We start from the raw sequence: 17,133 nt of genomic DNA, 5'->3' as shown, positions 1-17,133 counted from the left end.
TAGACTTAGATGTTGAAATGTTGCCACTTTTGTTTCAGCCCGTTCTCTTTCTCTCTCGCTTAAATAAAAAGCTCCCGATACAGCTAAAAGCCAGGCCCAACCCTTTCCTTCCCTCCCACCCTCCTGAAGTTTAACCGGTATTCAAGAGTTGTTGCATCATTCCCATGCATATTTTTGTGCCTTTATTGTATAGCAACGTTTCTACAAACAATATACAGTATTGTTTAGGGTATTTAAAAATATTTGCTTAAGTGGTGTATTGTACTGGATGGTGAGATGGAGAATGAGCTTTACGAGACAGAACAGCGTTATCTTACTCTGGATTCTGTTTTTCCCACTCAGTCCTGAGCCCAGTGGCTCAGCCACTACCATGTACTCAACAAATGTGAATAAATTCTGTGAGAAAGTAATAGCCTCCAAGCCACCAGTAATCAAAGTGTGCCAAGGTAAGCAGTCACCCAAGGTAGGTGATATTTTATACACTTTTTGTTAGTGGAAAACTCCAGTGGGTACAAATAACTCTTCCAACGAGATACATGGAGGAAGGAGGCTTCGTGATGCTTCATTAAAGAGCCTCCCAACCCCAGGGCACAATCTGTGTCTCCCTGCACATGACTCACTATGACTGATCTCAGTGGGATCTCCTGAGACTAAAAGTTCTTAGCCCGCATCCTCCCATTCCCAAAACTGTTGACTTCATGGATGAGGACAGCCTCTCCTCTTCTCTCACCCTGAGCTCATCCCCTCAAATGCCAAGAAGAGCACCTGATGTCATTGTCTGTGGAGTAGCTGAGAACCCCAGCAGTCCCTTGGCTTAATGGGTAGCGTCCGCATCCCTGAGACATTATTAATTCTGCCAGACTGTAAAGGAGCAGAACTGGAGTTCAGTGATCTGGACTCGCACTTGCAACTCCTTGTAAGACAGAACCTCACCCAGAGTGATGTTGCTGGGAGCTGTTCCAACCTCCAACTTCAGTAGGTTGGCCATATAATTGACATATATGAATGTATGGTCACCGTAAGTCAGAAACCCTGTATAAAAGCCAGCATGGAAGGCACCTCAAGTGATATATTATCCAGAGCCTCAGGGAACAACCTCCTTAACCACCCTACCAGTGTAAGTTTAAGGATGGATGATGAGTCCATCCTCTTGCACCAGAATGTGAAGATCTAAACTTCTTATAGTTGTGTTTGGGAAATCGAGGTAACTTTCAGTAGAGAGTAAGTTGATTCACTTTTCTTTTTTTTTTCTTTCTCCACTGGAATGAAATTAGGGCCATCTCCTCCCCCATAGTCTTCTGAAAGCTTGTAGCAAATGACAACAGGCCAATATAAATCAGGGGAGAAAGGCAATGTTACCAGAGATTTAAAACTGTGGCTCTGAAGCAGAGTCCATTTGGTGTTAATTGCAGTGTTTGCTGGGTGACTGTAAAGTTCCATGAATAAGAACATGGGTTCCATGAATAGGATAAGTTTGGCTTTGAATCTCAGCTTCATCACGACTGCCCATGTGACCTTAGACAAATTACTTGTCTAAACCTCAGTTTATCCATCTGTAACATGGCGGGTAAAGATAATATTAATCTCAAAGTTTAGTTAGAAGTTTTCAGTGAGGTAATGAATTTAAGCCCCAAGGACAGTGCTTGGGACATATTAAGTGCCTGACAAATACTAACTGTAATTATTATTCATACCACTTAACATCTTCATTGTATTTTGTCAACATGGTTTCTCTCTACATCCATACAGACACTCTCTATCCAATCAAATTGGCTTTTTAACTTTTTGAAAAAAATTCCTTGTCTTTGCCGCCTCTTTGTTTTTGTTCCTATTCTGTCTGCCAACTGGAATACTTGCCTCTTTCTTCTCTATTTGGATCCTCTTGGCTTGAGTGTGGCCACATCTTCCCCGTTTTCCAAAGCCCACTTTCGCTGCGGCACCCTCCAGGGAATCTTCCAAAAGGTGCCTTCCCCATTCTTGAGTCCATTATCTGCCACGCATCATAGAGGATTAGTTTTCCTAGTAAACCTCAAAGTCTTCAAGGGTACATATTATGTCTGACTGAGACGTCTCTTACCCTCAGTGTTTAGCATATTACATTGCCAATGTGCTCAAGAAATATTTCTTGACTATCATAAATCTCAGAACACAGTGCTTAGCAGCTGCAGCCACGTAGACCTGGGGCACAATCGTAACTTATTTACTGTGTGATCTAAAGCAAATGATTTAACTTATTTAAATCTTGACGCTCTTGTCTGAAAAATAGGCATAAAACTGTGCAGGCAGGGTTGAAGATTCTTGCTATAGACTTGAGCCACTGGCGAACATTCAGGAAATCAGTTTTCTGTTAGATGCATTAGTTTAATCACTGCTGCAGTTAAGTTTAGTTATCCTCAGTAATTCACTTTCAGAATGATACATATCTAGTCCCAGCTTGTTTTTTAAATCTTCTATTTTATGTTATTCAGATCAGTTTTAGAAAGTGCTGGAGACCTATGTAAAAAGACCTATTCTGTATCCTCCACTCACGGTCAAGTCCAACTGCCCACAAGCTCTCCATACGAGCTGTTCACAAGCTCTCACTTTAGGTCACCAGGATTAAGTGCACTGCATGAGACTTTTGCCCTTCTTGCTCTTTCAAGGCCCCTTCCCAGAAACTGGAGCAGAGAAGAGAACTGCTTTTCTCAGACTAGGGAGGGAGGTGACTCCAAGGTAGTCATTTTGGACATATTCTTGGTGCACACCGTTGCCTACTTCACTTTGGAATTCTTAGCAAGCCCACCCCTGTTCTTGTGTCCACATGATCAGGAAGACTGCTTTTGCTCTAGAAACCTGACCTCAAATCTTAAACAGACACTGTACAGCTCTCCTGCTTTCATGCCTGCCTTCAGATGTTATCCCTGAGCCTTGAGATTCCGTCACTCCCAGCTCAGGAGCCTGTATCCAGTTTCACTGAAAGACCCCATCCTATGGGAACTCCCTCATATTCCCACCAGAAAATCCACAGATCCGGCTGCATCCTCATCTCCTTCTGTCAGTTACCACCCTGGTACCCCTCCTCATCCCAAAGGCTGATTTCCCAACAAGCACTGGGTCTCCCCCTCAAACACTTGATCATGTGGTATTTTCCCCTCTCTCAGATCATAAGTCACTCTCTTTATATTAAATTATTTCCTTCAACTTATACTAAACAATCTCTAGCACCTCCCATTAAAAAAACAACACTCCCTTGAACTCTCATTACCTTCCAGCTGCTGCTCAATTTTTCTGTACTTTTTCATTTCTTTAAGAGCTGTCTAGCTAGACATTTAGTGTTCATGTATTCATTTCTGACTCACTCTTCCCTCACTGCAATCTGAGTTTCATCTCCAGCCTACGCAGCACAATTTTCTGGTCTGTGTTACCAGTCATCTCCATGGTGCCAAACTCAATGAACTCAGTTTTGTTCCCATCTCAGTTGACTCCAGACTAGCATTTTAATACAGTCAACCATCCCTGCTAGTTCATTGTTACTCAGTGACAGTATTTCAGTTAGGAAGCCTAATGGTCTCCTACTGGAAAAATACATTTTCTTTGAATAGTTAAGAGTTTACATTTGTCTTTCCAAAAGAAAAAAGGGAACAACTGGTAAGGAAATGGTCTGTAGGGAATAGAGAAGTTAAATTAATGGTGTTTCTGTTCTGCAGGTACAAGGTGGTTGAGCTCTTTTTCTATCTTACGATGGGGTTTTCTCCAGCCTTGGTGGTGACATCAATGGTAAGAAATGGCTTCATAATTTTAGTTACTTCACCTTATTTCCTTTTAAATCTCTGTGACTGTTAATATTTTGTCTGTAGAGATGAGATGTAGCTTTTCTTTCTGAAGTTATGACATGTCCATTAAAGAGAGACTCAAAAGAAAAAAATACATGAATTACAACATGCCACAACTTGTACTGGCTACTCTCTCCATTGTGGAAAAGCTGCACATTTAACTGTGTCCTTCCATGTGGCTTCTGCTGTATTTCTTCTTCTGGATAATCTTTCTGTTCACCCACCCCCACCCTTTTCCCAGAGAGGTGTGAAATGATGTGAAGATGGGCATTTCTACTTGAATTACTTATATCTTAACCCTAAATCCCTGGACAAGGGTGAATTTGTGGTTTCTTAAAGAGAAAATATAAATTAGTGACTTCTAGAACTTAAGAATTAAAAGGGCCTCGTAAGTTCATTTGGTTCAATGCTTTATTGGATATTTCTCAGATCCCTTCACTCTTACTTTCCCTTTAACTTGTGTTTTTTTGGGGGGGTAGTTAGGTTTATTTATGTATTTATTATTTAATGGAAGTACTGGGCATTAAGCCCAGGACCTCGTGCATGCTAAGCACACGTTCTACCACTGAGCTATACCCTCCCCCTTCCCTTGCTTTTAAGTCATCTTATTTCTCTTTCTCAGGACAGTGCCTTTTTTTTTTTTTAACTTTGCTTGAAAATTTCTTTTGTGGACTTCGGGTGAAAGCATGGCATTTCCTGTAGTAGCAGTTGGATGTATGTGTTTTGTTCTCCCATTCAGACGGACTACTGTTGAGAAATCAGTGCTGTCAATTTGAAACAGTAACATAACATAACAGCTTCACGAGCCCGTCCACTGGTCACTTGTGCCTTTAGTTTATGTGTTCCCATGTCCTAGGCTGCATTCTTGGGCAATAGCCAGTATGTTCATTAAGGGACTCACAGTGTATTCAGTTTGAACTCTCTTCTCAGCCTGCAACAGTCTAAATTGTTCCTGTAATTCAATCCTGTGCCCACAGGCCTGTTATGAGGATGTGATTTTGCTGTGCGTAGTTCTTGCCCTGGTCACAGAAAACACCTGTGCCAGGTTTAGGATTTATAGGTTTGCTTGTGTTTTTTTCAGAGGGTATTGTCGTATGAGCATGTAACAAGGTATGTTCATTGAGGTTTATGATGGCTTCAATAATTACCTGTCACCAAAAATACATTTATACGTATATAGTGTAGTTGGTAAAGGCAACAAGGCATGGTGAGGGCAGGGAGGTGAGTGACGGAATGAAAAAGTCTGCCTTGAAGGCCATATCGTTAGAGGGTAACAGAGGACACCCAAAGCTATGTCAGCAAGGTCTTTGTGGCCAGGTTACTAATTGTTAGAGTGGAACTTCAAGTACATTCCCTCTGGGTATGATAAAAGCAAGTTTATCCAGTATTTGTACCAGCCTAAATCTTTCATTGACGTTTTCACAAGCGGTACAATAGCAGGTGACTAATGTCAATGATCCTCAAACAGGAGAAGCCCCACACTTGCCCGGATAGAACTTAGACTCAAGCAGGAAAATACGGTTCATGTAAAATAAGAAACTACTGCGAAATTTTATAATGTCTTTGATTGGGGAAAGTGCAGCCCGCTGTGGGAGCTCATGACACAAGAACCAGAGGAAACACTATTTAAGCTGCTTCGGAAAGGCAGGTAGGAGCCAAGAGATGGAAAGGGTGATGCACGTGGTACAGGTAGAGAATCCAGCACGAATGAAGCCCCAGCGACGGGGAACGCACGAGCGTCTCTGAAGCACTGATAAGAGTACGTGTGTGAATCAGCACATGTGCGTGAGGCAGTGTAATTTTGCAGGTAGAGCAAGTCTTGTGATAAAGCCAGTGAGCTAGGCAGAGAGAGATCAGAAACAACCTCATAAGCATCTGGAGGAGGAGGTGGAGGAGGAGGAGGAGGTGGAGGAGGTGGAGGTGGAGGAGGAGGAGGAGGTGGCAAGGGAGGAGGAAATGTAGAGGACGAGGTGGAGGAGTTGGAGGAGGAGGAGGTGGAAGAGGAGGTGAAGGAGGAGCAGGAGGAGGAGGAGGTGGAGGAGGAGGTGGAGGAGGAGGCGGAGGAGGAGGAGGTGGAGGAGGAGGTGGAGGAGGAGGCGGAGGTGGCAAGGGAGGAGGAAATGTAGAGGAGGACTTGGAGGAGGAGGAGGTAGAGGCGGAGGTGGAGGAGGAGGAGGATGTGGAGGTGGAGGATGTGGAGGAGGAGGTGGAGGAGGAGGAGGTGGAGGAGGAGGAGGAAGCAGAGGTGGCAAGGAAGGAGGAAATGTAGAGGAGGAGGTGGAGGAGGAGGAGGAGGTGGAGGAGGAGGTGGAGGAGGAGGTGGAGGTGTCAAGGGAGGAGGAAATGTAGAGGAGGAGGTGGAGGAGGAGGAGGGAGTGGAGGAGGAGGAGGGAGTGGAGGAGGAGGAGGTGGAGGAGGAGGAGGAGGAGGAGGAGGAGGTGGAGGTGGCAAGGGAGGAGGAAATGTAGAGGAGGAGGTGGAGGAGGAAATGTAGAGGAGGAGGTGGAGGAGGAGGAGGTGGAGAAGTAGGAGGAGGTGGAGGAGGAGGAGGAGATGGAGGAAGTGGAGGAGGAGGTGGAGGAGGAGGAGGTGGAGGAGGATGAGGTGGAGGAGGTGGAGGAGGAGGAGGAAGTGGAGGAGGAGGCGGAGGTGGCAAGGGAGGAGGAAATGTAGAGGAGGAGTTGGAGGAGGAGGAGGAGGAGGATGTGGAGGTGGAGGATGTGGAGGTGGAGGATGTGGAGGAGGTGGAGGATGAGGAGGAGGAGGAGGAGGTGGAGGAGGTGGAGGAGGTGGAGGAGGAGGTGGAGGAGGAGGAGGAAGCGGAGGTGGCAAGGGAGGAGGAAATGTAGAGGTGGAGGAGGAGGTGGAAGAGGAGGTGGAAGAGGAGGTGGAGGAGGAGGTGGAGGAGGAGGTGGAGGAGGAGGAGGAGTTGGAGGAGGAGGAGTTGGAGGAGGAGTTGGAGGAGGAGGAGGTGGAGGAGGAGGAGAAAGAGGTGGAGGACGAGGAGGTGGAGGAGGAGGAGGAGCTGGAGGAGGAGGAGGAAGTGGAGGAGGAGGAGGAAGTGGAGGAGGAGGAGGTGGAGGAGGAGGAGGTGGAGGAGGAGTAGGAGGTGGAGGAGGAGGAAGAGGAGGTGGAGTTGGAGGACGAGGAGTTGGAGGAGGAGGTGGAGGAGGAGGAGGAGGTGGAGGAGGAGGAGGTGGAGGAGGAGGAGGTGGAGGAGGAGGAGGTGGAGGAGGTGGAGGAGGAGGAGGTGGAGGAGGAGGAGGAGGAGGAGGAGGAGGAGGTGGAGGAGGAGGAGGTGGAGGAGGAGTAGGAGGAAGAGGAGGTGGAGGAGGAGGAAGAGGAGGTGGAGGAGGAGGAAGAGGAGGTGGAGTTGGAGGACGAGGAGGAGGAGGAGGAGGTGGAGGAGGAGGTGGAGGAGGAGGTGGAGGAGGTGGATGAGGAGGAGGAGGAGGTGGAGGTGGAAGAGGACTTGAAGGAGGTGGAAGTGGACTTGAAGGAGGTGGAAGTGGAGGAGGTTCAGGAGGAGGAGGAAGAGGAGGAGGAGGAGGAGGTGGAGGTGGAGGAGGAGTTGGAAGGGGACTTGGAGGAGGAGGAGTTGGAGGAGGTTGAGGAGGAGGAAGAGGAGGAGGAGGAGGAGGTGGAGGAGGAGGTGGAGGAGGAGGAGGTGGAGGAGGAGGAGGAGAAGGTGGAGGAGGAGGAGGAGGAGTTGGAAGAGGACTTGGAGGAGGTGGAGGTGGAGGAGGTTTAGGAGGTGGAGGAGGAGGCGGTGGACGAGGTGGAGGCGGTGGAGGAGGTGGAGGAGGAGGAGGTGGAGGAGGAGGTGGAGCAGGAGTTGGAAGAGGACTTGGAGCAGGAGGGGGAGTAGGAAGTGGAGGAGGTGAAGGAGGAGGATGTGGAGGAGGAGTTGGAAGAGGACTTGGAGGAGGAGGAGTTGGAGGAGGAGGAGGTGGAGGAGGAGTAGGTGGAGGAGGAGGAGAAGGAGGAGGTGGAGGAGGAGGAGAAGGAGGAGGTGGAGGAGGAGGAGGTGGAGGTGTAGGTGCAACAATATGTTGCCCTGTCTGTGATCTCTATGGAAACTAGGCCTGTTCCTTGAACTTTTGCTATAAACCACCCCCTGCCCACACCTCCCCTCCTCAGCAGGCTCCTAGTCTTGGAAGTATTAGCCCACTTGACCTCCTTTGTCCAGCAAAGAAATAAAGCTGCCTCTTCTACTTCATCCAAAACTCTGTCCTCCAGTCTCAATTCAGTAAGCTTAGTAAGGAGGCTGTGTTTTGGCAACTGGTTCATGTATCAGTTTTACGACTTTCCAGGTCCTTACCTTATCTAGGTTTTGTGCCAGTACCACACTCTTTTGACTACTGCAGCTTTGTCATATAGTCTGAAGTCATAGAGTGTGATTCCTCCAGCTTCATTCTTTCTCAAGACTACTGTGGCTATTTGGGGTTCTCTGTGTTTACATACAAATTTAAAAAATTTTGTTCCAGTTCTGTGAAAAATGCCATCAGTAATTTGATAGGGATTGCATTGAATTTGTACATTCCCTTGAGTAATATGGCCATTTTAACAATATTGAGTTTTCCTACCCAACTACATAGTACATCTCTCCATCTGTTTGAATCATATTCAACCCCCCTCATCAGTGTCCTATAAACTTCAGAGTATAGGTCCTTTGCCTCCTTAGGTAGGTTCATTCCTAGACATTCTATTCTCTTCAATGTGATGGTCAGTGAGGTTGCTTCCCTAATCCTCTCTTATGCTCTTTTGTTGTTAGTTTATAGAAATGCAACTTGGCATATTAATCCTACATCCACTTTTTTTTTGTTTTTTTGGTTGCAATTCCACCATCCTTTTCAAGCCACTACCATCTCTTACTTGGTCATAGTGACAGCCTCCATCCCGGGCTTCCAACATCCTCTCTTGATCTCCAATCTGTGTTCCACAGTTAAGCCAGAGTAAATCTTTCTAAAATAAAAATCAGTTTGTTTCATGTCTTTTCACAAACCATCCCAATGTCTTCCCATCACACTCAAAATAGAACTCACACTTCTTACCCAAAGCCCTCAGATCCAGTCCTGATTCTCATTACTTTGCCACATCATCTGGGACCAGTCTTTCCTCTGATGCTTGATGCCAAGCACATTGATCTCCTTTCAACTCCTAACACACACAAAAATGCTCTCGTCTCAGGACCTTCCCTCATGCTGTTCCATCTGTCCTGATTGCATGGCCCTTTGCTCTTTGCATGGCCAACCTGTCTTCACCTGCAAACTCGTATCTTCAGAGATGCTTCGAGGCTCATGCTAAATAAGCTTCTTCCTTTTATGAAGGAAGTTACTCTCTATGAATGTGTCCTGTTTATTTCCTTTATAGAACTTATCACTATTTATTATTATACACACACTTGGGTGTGTGTGTTTATCTCCCCCATGACTGCAGGGATTCTGGTTGTTTTATTCACTGATGTGTGCTCACTATCAGTATTGCCAGGCACATAGTAGGCGCTCAAGATTGTGTGAGTGTGAATGCATGTGTGTATGTGCTCTGTTTATTTCCATTTAATAGGATGAAAGAATGTCTCAGCAAATGAAGGTTTACCCTGTGTGTCTCCCCAGTGATTCTAACCAGCTGAACGTAGGTTGCTATGAACATTAAGGACAGCTTCCAAAGGGAAAGGGGTTACACTCAGGCAATGTGAAACTTAATGAGACACTTAATGAGAGATGATTGGACGCAGAGAAGGGTGTGTGTGGGAGGGAGGAACACGATGCTGGCTGGCTTGGGAACACAGATTCTGCTCAAACCGTCACTCAGTTCAAATAATAGGAAAATGTAAAACACATCCAACCCTTATTAGAGGCTAATTGTTTAAGATGTAAGTTAGGAAGAAAGGAAAAAAAAAGAAGAAAGGAAGGAAGGGAGGGAGGAAGAAAAACAAGGTACAAAATGTTCTTGACATTTTTAATCCTATGTAATCAAGAGCAAAAATCACCAGGGAAGAGAGAAGTCTAACGAAATACTTGGAAAACTTTATTACTGGAACTAAAGTGATTTGGGCTGGTCTTTGACAAAGATCTTGTTGAATAGTTGGCTTCCAGTTCCAGTCCCTGACGACAGGCTGTCTGTGCATAAATTATTCATGTCTTTTCCAGCAAGAACTGATCATACTACTTTCTTCTTTTTCCTAGTGCTGTCTCTAGGAGCTGGCGCCTACCCACAGTCTCCCTCAACATTGTGCAGAACGTCTCAAGTCTGAAGGCAATTTCACAACCCGTCAACATCAGCCCTGAGGATGCCAGCATGTGATGTCTTTCCCTGATTTTCTTTCAAAGGGCAAAACTATTTTGAGGATGAGGGTTGTAAGAAACCAGTGTTATTCCCAGGTACATTATACACCAGGTACTTTACAAGAATTCCAGTCAGTTCTTCAGAAAACTCCATGCAAAAAGTATTGTTATCCACATTTTTACATGAGGGAAGTAAGGTTAAGAGAGTTATGTACTTTTTCTCTGTCGTACAACTAATAAGGGGCTGTGTCTCATCCATTTGATTGCAAAGCCTGTGATCTCTTCTCTATATATGGAAACTCTCAGCTATAAGGCAGAACTTTTGAAGTAAAACTACCTCACTTAGAGCCAAAGCGATCTTTTTAAAAACATAGACCTAATCATGTCACTCCCAGGCTAAAAACACATCTTAAAATAGCTCCTTCCCACCTAGAGTTTGTACACACATACACACACTCTCACACACACACTCACACACTCACACACACCCATCATTCAGTTTCATTTACATGACTAATTCTCTTCAATCTTTACTGTACCTAAATCCAGGGTGTGTATAAATTATATGGGGAGGTTTTTAAATTTTTTAATTGCCAGGCCTCACCCTCAGAAATTCAATATCAGTGGATCTGGGGAAGGGATTAAAATCAACATGTTAAAAAATCCCCTGAAATGTTTCTGATGTAGGAGGTTCCAAGGACTACATCCTGAGAGGTGGTCCAGGTTATAGAATTTCATTACACCATTGCCTTCCTCTTTTTAGCTCTTTCATTCAACACTCACTTATTTGACAAACTGTAGTAGTTACTATTTGCAAATCTCGAAATCCCAAATTTATCCCTTCCCCGCTCCATTCCCCCATAGCCATAAGATTGTTTACAATGTCTGCAAGTCTGTTTCTGTTTTGTAGATGAGTTCATTAGTGTCCTCTTTTTTTCTTTTTTTAGATTCCACATGTGAGTGACATCATATGTCATTTTTCTTTCTCTTTCTGTCTTACTTAGAGTGATGATCTCTAGGTCCACCCATGTAGCTACAAATGGCATCATTTTATTCTTTTTATGGCTGAATAGTATTCCATTGTATAAATATACCACAGTTTCTTTATCCATTCATCTCTAGATAGTAAACTGGGACAATTTCATATATATGATGGTTTTCAGGCACTAGACATCACGCAATACCGGACAGAGATTCCTTTAAAGACAGCAAACTATCAAGGTAAGTGCAACTGTCCTGGTTTACTATCTAGAGAGATCTTCCAGGTACCAGTGCAGGGAGATGAAACCCAAGTTGAGCTCAGGCATCTTCCTGAATTGAGGAGAAAGAGCTGTGTGTCCAAGGGCATAAAGATTCCCAGAGTTTATAAGGCAAATTCCTTGAGAGACAATATCTGCACTGATAGATTGAATTCCAGAAATGTTCAAAAGCTCCTTTGTAAATTTCCAGCTGAGTACCGACCAGCACATGCATGTGAAGAAACCACATGAGGCTGTGGAAGGAACAATCCAGAGAAGCAGAGGTAACAATCACTGGATTCACATATCCAAGAGCACTTTGTGTTCTCACTAGTCAGAATGGAAAACCTCATCATTCATGGTCAATCAGGTAGAACATTCACAAAGATAATATCTCAGTCATGGAGAAGAATTAGCCCTAGGTCACAGGCTGCTCCACTCCTACCTCCAAAAGCTTCAAAGTAAGCCTCAAAAGGATCAAATTACTTGCAAGCAATGTAACTGCTTCCCAGAGCAAAGCTAAGGAATATTTATTAGAATATAAAAACATCCAGTACCCAACAATTTTACAATGTCTGGTACCCAGTCAAAAATTACCAGGCACACAAAGAAGCAGCAGGAAAATACAACCCATACAGAGGAGAAAAATGAATCAATAGAAACAGACCCAGAAAAGACAAAGATGGTAAAAAGTAGACAATGACATTAAAAGTTATTGTTAATATATCCATATGTTCAAGATAATAGAAGTAAGATAAACCATGTGAAGAGATGGGAGATATTTCTGAAAGACATAGTTGATCTTCTATAGATAAAAACTATCATGTCTGAGATTAAAAGCATACTGCATGGGATTAATAACAGAGTGTACATTGCAAAAGAAAATAATAGTGAACTTGAAGATAAAACAATAGAAACGATTCAAAACAGAGCACAAAGAAAAAAGACAGACAAAAAAGAAAAATAAACAGGGCATTAGTGAATTGTGGACAACTTTGAGAGGCCTAACAACATGTAATTGGAGTCTCTGAAGGGAAGAGAGAGGGAGAGAAATAGAAAAAAATATTTGAAAGAAAAAATAGCCAGAAAGTTTTCCAAATGTGATGATCACTATAAACCCACAGATTCAAGGAAATTAATGAACCCAAAGCACAAGAAATATAAAGAAAAAGAGGCCAAGGTATATCATAATCAAAATGCTTAGAAACAGTGATAAGAGAAAGTCACAAACACAGCAAGAAGGGGAAAAAAAGACACATTCCATAGAAAGGAATATAGATAAGAATAATAGCAGTGTAGGTTACAAAACAGGATGCCAACAAGATGCAAGCCACTCTTTCTACAGAACCCCAGATAGACTCAGAAAATTGTAACATCAGGTTTCTCAGAAAGTCAAGGCAAGTGTTAGGACTGAAGGAGGCATAATACTCCTTAAACCCCTCCACCATTCAGCAATCCAGTTAACGAGCCCTCTTTCATTCTAGTGAAAGACAGGAAGTTTATTGTCTGAAGAAATTTAACCAGAGAATTTAACCAGAAACTTAACCAAATTTTCTTATTCTCTTCTTCCACTCATCTCCTAAGACTCTGAGAGCAATTCTGATGGCAAAGGGGTTTCCCTCACCACCAAGCAATTCTGTGCCACCGGCTGGGTGTCCTACAAGTCAGCTCAATTCTGACACCATCTACTTGAAGATTGCCTAAGATCCCAAGGGTTAAGGGCTCATTCCTACTGCCCCCCGCCCCTGCCACCCCCACAGCAATTTTAGATGCCAATTTCAAATCCAGGTTGTCACCGCTGCTTCTGATCAGTTGGCTATAAATTGGAGGTTCCAATGAACCCCTCCTTGGGTTTGATCAGTTTGCTAGAGTGACTCACAGAACTCAGGGAAACATTTTACTTTTTAGATTACTAGTTTATTATAAAATGATATACTTGGGAACAGCCAGATGGAAGAGATGCATAGGGAAGGTATGGGGAAGGGATGCAGAACTTCTATGCCCTCTGGGAGCATGGCACTCTCCCCAAATCTCCACACGTTCACCAACCTGGAAGCATCTGATCTTTAAGGGTTTTAATGGAGTCTTCATTACATGAGTATAGTTGATTAAATCCTTGGCCATTGGTCATAAAATTCAACCTCCAACCCCTCTTCCCTCCCTAGAGGTCGGTAGACTGAAAGTGCCAATCCTCTAACGACATTGTTGCTTCTCCTGGCATCAGCCCTCATCCTTAAGTACTTTCTGAAAGTCACTTCATTAACATAAAACAAGACATCATTATTACTCTCATCACTTAGGAAATTCCAAGGGTTTTAGGAGCTCTTTGCCAGGAACAGACTATGAAGACCAAATATGTATTTCTTGTTATAAATTCCCCACAGTCCCCAATATTGGCAGCCAGTCTTATAACAACCAAGCAGGAGATTAGAGGATCCCTGTCTGGAGAAACTGAGAGGAACAAGACTTTTTGGGAATTCTCCTAACGAATCAGCCAGGTTAATGCCCAGTCTCCCTCAAATGAAGCCAACAAGCCATACCTCCATCCACTGAGGTCTAAATTACCTTGGAGGATAGAAATTTATCAGAGAAACAAGTAGGAGGAAGAAAGCCCTGGTGCCGAAGGATATAAATCTCCAGCTTAAAATATCTCAGTGAGTGTTCAGCACAATGAATTTTTTTAAAGATTCACACTAACACACATCAATGTAAAATCCAAGTTCAGATAGTAAAAAATAGAGTATAAGTAAAAGATTGTGAATCATATAGTTAGTGTTCTCTACAGAAACACTTGAAGCTAGAAAACAAGGAAGTAATGTCTTCAAAATTCAAATGAATGAATTTCCACATAGAATTTTACACACACACACAACTAATCACACAAGAGGGTTGAATAAAAATGTTTTCAAACGTGAAACACTGTCTCAAGAAACTTAACTGTCAAGTGCACTTTCTCAACAAGCACCTAGAGAACAGACCCTACAAAATGAGAAAGTAGCCCACGAAAAAGGATCCAGGAAACAGAGGATCTGTCACAAGGAGAAGTTTCCAGAATGAAGGTAAAGGGAAATCCCAGGATGTTAGCTGTTCATTGAGCCCAGAGATATATCAAGATTGGCACAAGAAGTTAGAAACTTCCAACACGGGCGACTTCAAGAAAAAAATAGAGCTGATAGGCTAACTAAAATGTTGACTGTACTGAGGAGTTGCACACAACTCCAGTAGAGCATTTTAGAATGAGTTAGTGATAGATACGTGGAAAACAGGCAAATCAAAAATAAGACAATGCTATAACTCAAAAACAAACAAACAAACAAACAAACATAAATTTAAAAAATAAATAAATAAAAATACTTTGATGAACCAAAAAAAAAATTTAAGGCAATGATTAATGCTGGGAAAAACAAACTCTTATTCAAAAAAAAAAACATGTAATTGTGTATTTCTTTGATAAACAATATACATTTTAATTTAAAAAAAATTTATCCACCAAAGAGCAGAGGCTGGCCAGCAGCCCTGTTCCTTTCCTTTTTTTTTTTTAGGTTTTTTTTTAATTTCATATTATTTCATTTGCTGATGATGAAAGAAAAGGTGAAAGAAAGGTGTATGTATAACATCCCTCACTTATACACATGCATAGACTATTACCTCCACCTTCCTAGTGTTGTAATTTCTGGATAAGCCAAAATTCCATGCTAATAATATGATGACTATGCAAACACTGTCACAGCTGTAACTCTGGAGGACAGGGGTTGGGAAAGCTGTGCACAGAGTCCATTGGTAAAATTATACCTAAAATTGAAAAAAAAAATTGATATTTTTCCAACATATTTAGTAATATGGAGATAAAATTCAGATGAATCAGCTAAGAGTTGAAAGTTTCTGCTCCTGAGGAACATGACTCAGTGTTAGGGAGCAGGACCACTGCAGTTCTATTTGATTTTTTATACTATGCTTCTTAGCTTTTCTTTGATAATAATTTTAATTAAAATGTTTTAAAAAAATTATGATGATCAACGTGTTTATTCTTCCCAGGAAACCCTTTTATTTTTAGGAAAAAAAATTACAATCCAGGAATTCAGAACTCCAACCCCATGCCACTTGGCCAAGAGAGATTGGCACATTGCACTTACCTTTTTTTTTTTTTTTCAATTTCCTGTTTATCATCATGCTTCATTCCTCAAATTATTTGGACTTGAGAATGCATATTAGAATTTAACATGGCCGTCTCTGGATCAGTAAAATCTCTTTAGTCATATTTCCTCTTTGTTCACGGTGAACAATAAAAGGAGAAAGAACATTGTGCACAGGTAAATAGATGAACCAGTCCTTAATTTTTTAATCTAAATCCCAGTTCTTGAGCCTGTCTTCATGGAGTAGAGTAAACAAAGACAAAAGACATCATGGGTCATGAATTCTCATGGTTCCAAAACACAAACATATAATTATGGACATTTGTCCTTACAGATTTCTTAACAATTTGTAGTAAAAAGCAAATTTGCTCCAATTTACAAAGTGTATGTTTGCTCGTATTCCTTCTGCAATTAAGAAAACGTAATTCTCTATTGAAATAATGGACAGCAAAAATTTAAAAAAAAAAATTTTTCTCTACTATTTAATCATCTGTGCTGCTGAGTTATTGTTACAAGTTAATGGAATTAGCCAGAAAATTATCCAGAGCATTTATACTCAAGGTCTGAAAAAATGATTAGGCTGAATAAGTAAAATCCAGATGTTGGAAAAATTAACTTAAAAACTGGTGAAAGTATATCACCCTAGCAGTGCTATCAAATGTTTTTGAGTCCTACAATTAATAGTAAGACATAATAAAAAGTAGACTGGAAACTAGGATTTTAATACTGGATCTGCCCCTCAAATGTCATTGGATAATAGGCCAGTCAGTTCCCCTCTCTGTGCTTCACTTTGTCTGTAAAATAAGGGGATCGTTAACTGGATGATCTTGCAAGTTTTTCAGGTCTTAGAGGAATACAAAAGACATGACAAGGATTTCCTCTTTCTCTACTCATGCATCCCTTAGGTTGATTTATATAATTATATGCAGGCATTTGAAAACCCTACCGTCTCCAAAGATCTGACCATCAATTACAGCAGGAAATGTGGTAGTTTAATTTAAGCTAGATCTTAGGCATCGTCAGCAAGACTGAAAGCTTGGTTGCATCTCAATTATCCCTACAAATTAAGGGTGTGGTATCAAGAATAATCCAAAACACTTTCACTTAGCTTTGGAATCCATCATATTCTTTGGTTTACAGAAAACTCACATGAACATTTTGGTTCATTCAGGCTGATTTTTTAAATTTGTTGACTAAATGACACACTCAACGATCTAGTCTAAAATTATTCCTCACTGGATAGAAAAGTCACTGCTTTGAATTCGACATAGTCCTTGAATTCCTAAGGGCTGGTTCACGCAGAGACCTAGTTTACATGGTAACAGGAGAGACCTTTGTGGTGTGTACCCTGCTCTCCACTCTGATTTGCTAAGCCATGTTTTAGTTACATAGCACCACTGCTTGGGACTCATTTGATTGGCAGTGGCTGAGCATCAGAACCAAACTCAGCCAATCAGAGCTCTGTGACTAAGAATGAACTCTCAATGTGGGTCTGGGTTCCCCTATGTGAAAACTACATAAACATGAGAACTGGGGCACAGCCATTAGCTTATGAGTAGAAATAGCAGCGATGGCTTGCAAAGACAGCCAAATGAAAAGAATTTGCTGAAAGACATGGAAACAAAACAGAGAGAAAGCCTGTTTTCTGGGCTTCCCTTGGCCT

The 17,133-nt window shown here is 42.5% G+C and overlaps 1 long non-coding RNA gene across 2 annotated transcripts in view; it reads left to right on the top strand.

Moving 5' to 3' along the window:
• Positions 1-10,249, top strand: part of LOC140686267 (uncharacterized) — a 29,683-nt gene extending 19,434 nt beyond the window's left edge. For both annotated transcript variants that reach the window (XR_012059971.1, XR_012059972.1), the window contains 3 exons: positions 343-446; positions 3,687-3,756; positions 10,001-10,249. This is a non-coding gene — a long non-coding RNA (uncharacterized lncRNA). The remainder of the gene's footprint in view (positions 1-342; positions 447-3,686; positions 3,757-10,000) is intronic.
• The last annotated feature ends 6,884 nt before the right edge of the window (positions 10,250-17,133 follow it).

This window comes from Vicugna pacos, chromosome 16, assembly GCF_048564905.1.
Source record: "Vicugna pacos chromosome 16, VicPac4, whole genome shotgun sequence".
NCBI classification, from domain to species: domain Eukaryota; kingdom Metazoa; phylum Chordata; class Mammalia; order Artiodactyla; family Camelidae; genus Vicugna; species Vicugna pacos.
The sequence above is the reverse complement of the archived record's forward strand: the minus strand, read 5'-3'. Positions and strand labels throughout refer to the sequence as shown.